The 7,101-nt window shown below is 37.2% G+C and overlaps 1 long non-coding RNA gene across 1 annotated transcript; it reads left to right on the top strand.

The window, feature by feature from the left end:
• The first annotated feature begins 631 nt into the window (after positions 1–631).
• On the top strand, positions 632–2,388 carry LOC144324718 (uncharacterized). Its single transcript, XR_013390150.1, has 2 exons — positions 632–1,020; positions 2,249–2,388. It is a non-coding gene; the product is annotated as an uncharacterized LOC144324718 (long non-coding RNA).
• The last annotated feature ends 4,713 nt before the right edge of the window (positions 2,389–7,101 follow it).

Raw genomic sequence — 7,101 nt, 5'->3', positions numbered from 1 at the left:
CCCCAGAACCTGGGCTGCAGCTCTCTTCAGCAGGCGCAGGGTCTGCTCTCATTCAACATCAAGCACCTGTCATGTTGTCAGTACTCATTATGTCTTCAGTAAAATATTCTATTTAGAGTATCCTGGTTTTCAAATACACCACTATTCTATTTTTCGGCAGGCAAGTGTGGGCAAATGTTTTCTCCATTGGTTTATAGATATTGTTCTTTTCCACATTCACCTTGGATAAAATTGGCTTTTTGATAGCCACCATTTACAAACTAATTGATTACAGATGACTTTCAGGCAAAGGCCTTCCTGACTCAAGAGCTGTTGGTATTTTATTTGGAATAACTATAAAAAAGAGGATAGTTTCAGGAGTGCTTAGTACATGCCAGAACTTTTTGTGTATACAACCTGATTTCTCACTAGCTGGGATCAGAGAGAGGCACTTTTCTCCAACGGTGGTTACAGGAAGTTGAGCCAAACAAAATCGTTAAAAAATTGTCTAATATCAGCACTGTCATATGATTCAATTTGATAACATATGAGGAAAAGAGCAGGTAACCAGTATTTGTTGGGTGAATGAATAGATGAAAGACAGAACTCTAGGTATGAATTTAGCCACTGAACACGTCAAAGGAGGTGAGATTGCTAACCTGGTAACAAAAAAGTCACTCCTTCTCTTCACTTGTGTGTCCCGTGGGCAGAAAGACAAATCAATATATTTTTGTTGCTTTAATTTATTCACTAGTTTGTTCCTTGACCCCTTCAGTAATTAGTTAGCATCTGCTGTGTGCAGCACTGAGCCAGCTGAGTGAATGCAGAGAGCCCGCACGGAGCAGGGGACAGGGCAGCTAGCCAATGCTGACGGTGCAGAGAGGCAGTGCGTGTGGTGGTAGGATTCAGTACAGATACACAGAGGATGAGCTCTGAACACTGCTTTGTGCGGAGGGGACCCCTGAGCTGGGTTCTGAGAGACCAGTGAGGACATCTCAGGCAAGGCGGTCGGGTCTGAAGAGGATGCTCCAGAAAGAAGAGGTAAATCTATAAAAGCCTGATGGTGCCACTCCCTGGTAGCAGGAAGGTGGGCTGAGGCTGAAGAAGGAGAGAGAGCCAGGCCAGGAGAGCTATCATGAGGACTTTGTACTATACCTGGAGGGAAATGGAGAGGCACTGCAAAATGTTAAGCAGGACAGTGGGTTAGTCAGCTTTAGGAGTTAGAACAGATCATCTGAAACATGATTGGAAAATCAGTGTCTCTATTTCCAAAAATTAAAAAAAAAAGGAAAAAAGAAAAGAAAAGAAAAGAGTTTTTTTCTGGAATTAAATGAAATTTGTAGATAATCTTGGTAAGTGTGGTGACTCTTTACATCTTTATGAAGGTTTTCATTTATATGTACCATTAGCTCATCATTTTGGGGGTGTTTTCATGTTTTCAAGATGTTTCCTAATTTTCAAGTTGTCCTTGGTGGGAGAATTGGTTCTAATAAATTGTTCTGACATTGCTGAAAATAGACATCTCCTTCACCAGCAATTCAGTGACGGAAATGCGTAATTTTTGTAAAGCTTCTTTGCTGTATCTTATTCTCCCTAAGAATGAGTTGTGAGCAGAGAGACATGGGGAGTGATCACCCTGCGTTGCTCATACATTTGTGCTGAAAATTTAGAAGTCTTCTTTCCTTCAACAAGAAGTCATTGCCTGCACAATGTTCCAGAAGAGTTCTTTACCAGCACACACCTGTGTCCCAAATGGGCACCTGTATACTGCACGTCTCATGTAGGGTGCACCTATCGATGGCTGTCAGTTTGGGGTGTCTTCCACTAAGAGTCAAAGGTTAAAGTTAGAAGACTTTTACAGAATAGCTTTCTAAATGAAAGGCAGGAAAAAAATGCATCTCCACTGCATTCTTCCAAGATTTATGTTTTTTATTCTTTTGGAATATTCATTTAATTGTTAATGGCTTTTGTTTGCTATGGAAGTATTTCAATCATGTCTCATGATGGAAGTTTTTCTGCATTACATTAGCATATATTTAGTAGCACCTACTAGGTAGAGAGGATGCTGCAGACATGTTGACAGCCTGGCCAGAGTACCAAGGAAGTTGGAAGTCACGGGGGGCTCCATGATTTCAGTTGTCTTGCAATAAGATAGCATTGTAAGGGTGAAAACAATTCCTTTACTGAGGGTTGGCAGCTGGGTAGTCAGTCACTACTTGCAGATCAGCAACGCCATAGACATGCATTTATTTCTTCATTTATTCAACAGATAATTGCCGATCATTTGCCACGTGCAAGAGTGTGCCATGTGCTGCAGAGGATTAAAAAAAGAATCAGAAATGAAAACTGATATCTTCAATTTTAAGGTCTGAGAGTAAATTATAAACATAAATCTCTCTGACAATGGTCTCTGAGCCTTCTGGTCATTCAACACTATTATGAGGGGATATTTGAACCTACACCCCAATATATTATTGTATTTATTTGTAACTAACTTTCATTTGTTTTGTATATATGCATTTTAAAAGTAAGATACATAGCTTTAGAATGACTTATTTTTTCAATTCAATAAAATATTTTAACTAAATTTATTTGTTAAGGGCAGCCTGGGTGGCTCAGAGGTTTAGCGCCGCCTTCAGCCCAGGGTATGATCCTGGAGACCTGAGATCGAGTCCCACGTCGGCTCCCTGAATAGAGCCTGCTTCTCCCTCTGCCTGTATCTCTGCTTCTCTCTCTCGGTGTCTCTCATGAATAAATAAACAAAATCCTAAAAAAAATTATTTATTAATACCTATTTTAGCAAGAACAGTATTATTGACTATTTTTTTTAAGTTGGCTTACTTCTTTGCAATATGGTGATTAAGAATCTAGTTTTAAGCTTATTTTATTGACTTGTTAGTTTAAAAAAGGTATCACAACCCAAAAGTATCCTTGTGAGAACACATAGCTCAAAATGGAAAAAAAAATAATCCTTAGCTTTTGATATATATTTTGATATCCATATTTTAGTTCCAAATACCTTGTACAGATTTCTTTTTTTTCTTCCTCTATTTTTATTTTTGAAATTTGCCTCATAAATGTCAGCCTTTCCTGGTGTCAATCAATTGTTACTGCAAACATCAGAAGATGTGGAAATTTTTATATATTTTAACAAATGAATTGAAAATTCACCCAAACTCTTCATCAGGGAGATTTCTAAATGTTAGAACTGAGTCCTAACATCAGCGGGCATGCAGGAGAAAAGCTATGCTAAGTATTATGGACAGTAGCAACTTGCAGCAGTCTAGAGCCCTCAGTCCAGCTATTCAACATTGTGCTGGAACTCTAGCCAGGGAAGCGAGGCCAGAAAAACAAATAAAAGTATTCCACATCAGAAAGGAAGAAGCAAAACTATCTCTATTCATAGATGACATGTTCTATAAACAGGAAATCCCAAAGTGCTCACAAAAGAAACATCTTACTGAAGCTAATAAAAAAAAAAATTTAGCAAAGTTGCTAGTACAGGATGGACACACAAAGATCAGTTGTGTTTCTATACATCAGCAATGAATATTAAAAAAAAAAAAGAAAACAATTTTATTTAAAATACCACCCCAAAGAATAAACTTCCAAGGGATAAATTTAATAGAGGTTGAAGACTTATACACTGAAAACTATAAAACATTTCTGGAAGAAGTTAAAAAAGGCCTAAATAAGTGGAAAGACATCCTGTGTTCATGGAGCAGAAGACCTAACATTGTGAAGACAATACCCCCCAAAGACATCTACAGAATCAACGTAATGCTATACCAATTCCGTTGTTTCTGCTGAAATGGGAAAGCTGATCCACAAATTCATACAGAATTTCAAGAGGTCCCAAATAGCCAAAACAATATTAAAAAAAAATTGGAGGCCTCACACATTTATAATTTCAGAACTTATTACAAAACTATAGAAATCCAAACAGCATGGTAGTGGCATAAGGATAGACATAGAGACCAATGGAATAGAAATGAGACCTCAGGAAAAGGCTGAAATGTTCATGGTGAATTGGTTTTCAGCAAAGGTACCAAGGCCTCTCAATGGGAAAGAAAAATCTTTTAAATAAATGGTGTTGGGACAACTAGAAAACCACTGGCAAAAGAATGATGTTAGATCCCTACTTCTCTCCATATACAAAAATTAACTCAAAATGGATCAATGACCTAAATACAAGAACTAAAGCATTAATAGGAACAAATATAGTTAATAAAAGAAAACATAGGGGTAATTCTTCATGACCTCTGATTTGACAATGGGTTCTTGGATTTAACATCAGAAGCATTAGCAATGAGAGAAAGATACATAGGTTGTACTTCACAAAAATTGAAAACATTTATGCATCAAAGGACATTATCAAGAAAGTAAAAAGGCATCCTACAAAATGAGAGAAAGTAATCATAAATCATAAAGATGATATATGGGTTTAGTATCCAGAATGTATAAAGGACCCCCTTACAGCCCAAACAACAAAACCATCTCCCTCAGATGTACAGAGAGGCTTGACTAGACTTCTCCAAATAAGGTATGCAAATACCCAACGAGAACATGAAAAGATGTTCAACAGCATTGACACTAATGAAATGCAAATTGAAACCACACTGAGGACTGCTTCACCAGGATCAGTATTAAAAAAAAAAATACAAAAAACAAAAAACAAAACAACCCACACACAACAGAAAATAACATGTGGAAAAAGAGGAACCCTTGCTGGGGCAATGTAAGATGTTTCAGCCCCTCTGGAAAACATTTTAGTGGTTACTCAAAAAGTTGAACCTAGGGGCGCCAGGGTGGCTCAGTCAGTTAAGGATCTGGCTCTTGATTTCAGGCTGGTGAGGTCATGATCTCAGGCTGGTGAGATGGAGCCTCATGTCAGGCTCCTCACTGGGCGTGGAGCCTGCTTAAGATTCTCTCTCTCCCTCTTCCTCTACCCCTTCCCCCAGCTCATGCCCATTCTCTCTCTCACTCTCTCTCTCAAAAAGAAAAGTTGAACATAGAATTACTATATGCCCCCCAATTCTCCCCATAGGTTTATACCAAAAAGAATTGAAAACAGGCACTCAACTAACGTTTTCATGACTGTCAATAGCAGGACTATTTACAAAAATGTAAAAGCGGGAACAAGCCAATGTTCATCATGGATGAATGGATAAATAAAGTGTGGTACACACATAAAATTATTCACGCCGTAGAAGGAATGAAGCAGTGGCACATGCTACCATCTGAGTGGACCTTGAAAACATTATGCAAAGTGAAAGAAGCCGGACACAAAAGTTTCATGTGTTGTATAATTCCTTTCCTATGGAATATCTAAAACAGGTAAGTTTACACAGGAGAAAACAGGTTGATAATTTCCAGAGTATGAGGGGGGAAAATAAGAATGAATGCTTAATACATATGAGGTGTTCTTCTGGGGGGATCAAAGTTCTGAAGCTATAGAAAGGTGCTACTTTCACAACACCTCAAATGCACCAAATGCTACCAAATTGTATAGTTTCAAATAGTTAATTATATGTTATGTGAATTTCACTTCAATAAAAAAGTGCATATGTGAACATTGCAATAAAACATAGAAAGCATTTATTAGAACTCTTTAAAGAGTTTAAATCTCTGGTTTTGAAAATCGTGGCAACAGAACAAAGCAAATATCTATACAAAATAGAAATAGAAATAGAAATTAAATTTGCTGACTAATATATTTGCTGAAAAAGAACACTATTGTTATAGGAAGCTTCAGATGAATGCATTTTTGATGAGTGAGATAATTTTTAAATTAATTTATTGCAATTACAGATATAGTGATAGAATGCATGAATAGATATTTTTAAATTATATGCAAATCATAAAGCCACTTTCAGTTTCTTGTATGACGGGCACAAATTGTAGAAAATGTCAGAGGAAATATCCAAATGACATAGCATTATCTTGTATTTTAAATTAAATTTATTTAAAAAAATCTAACAGAATTAGGTCTATTTTTAACAGGATTCCACTAGGAACATCTCTCTGCAGTACATCAAAAAAGCTCTCAAGGTAGAGCCATTAAGTTGTTTACTAAGATTACCAAAAAATTCAGTTTGTCAGAACTGAGAGATACAGGACTGAATCCTGGATGGTCTCGGACAAACGAGGATGAGTTGGTGGCCATGCTTTTGTTCACTGTTCCATTTTATAAAGTCATTGAAATGACTAACCATACCTTCCTATAAGTCGTCTCTCTCCCTGTATATAGAGTAATATTCCTATTTTGTTTAAAATTATTCTATTTTGTTTTTTTATTTGACAATCTTGCTGAGATAGCTTTGACATAAAAATTGTTTACACTTATTTTGGAAAATGTATACACTATGAAAAGATAATCACAATTAAACTAAATGAATACTCACTCACCTCTACATAGTTACCATTGTGTGTGTGTGCATGTGTGTGTGTGTGTGTGTGTGTGTGTGTGTAGATTTCACATCTATCCCCTTAGGGGCACCTGGGTGGCTTAGTGGTTGAGCGTCTGCCTCTGGTTCAGGTCGTGATCCCAGGGTCCTGGGATCGAGTCCTGCATTGGGCTCCCCATGAGGAGCCTGTTCTCCCTCTGCCTATGTCTCTGCCTCTCTCTGTGTCTTTCATGAATAAATAAAATATTTTAAAAAATCTATCCCCTTATCAAATTTCAAATATGCAATAAGATATTGTGAACTATCCTCACCACAGTGTACATTAGATCTCCAGAACACATTCATCTTGCATAACTAAAACTTTGTATCCTTTGACCAGTGTCTTTTCATTCGCCACTGCCTCCTGCACTCCCCACACCATCTCTGGCAACTACCATTCTATTCTCTGCTTCTATGAGTGGCTATTTTAGATTCCCCATACAAGTGAAATTATGCAGTTTATGTTTTTCCATGCTTGGATTATTTCACTTTGCATTATGTCCTCTAGTTTTATCCATGTTGTTGCAAATGGCAAAAGTTCCTTCCTTTCTGAGACTATACACTATGTGTGTGTGTGTTTTTTTTTCTTTAGGCATTTATCTGTTGATGGACACTTAGATTGTTTCCGTACCTTGGCTATTGTGAATAATGTTGCAATGAACATGGGAGTGCAGTT

This window comes from Canis aureus, chromosome 12 (genome assembly GCF_053574225.1).
Source record: "Canis aureus isolate CA01 chromosome 12, VMU_Caureus_v.1.0, whole genome shotgun sequence".
Taxonomy (NCBI): Eukaryota; Metazoa; Chordata; class Mammalia; order Carnivora; family Canidae; genus Canis; species Canis aureus.
The sequence above is the reverse complement of the archived record's forward strand: the minus strand, read 5'-3'. Positions and strand labels throughout refer to the sequence as shown.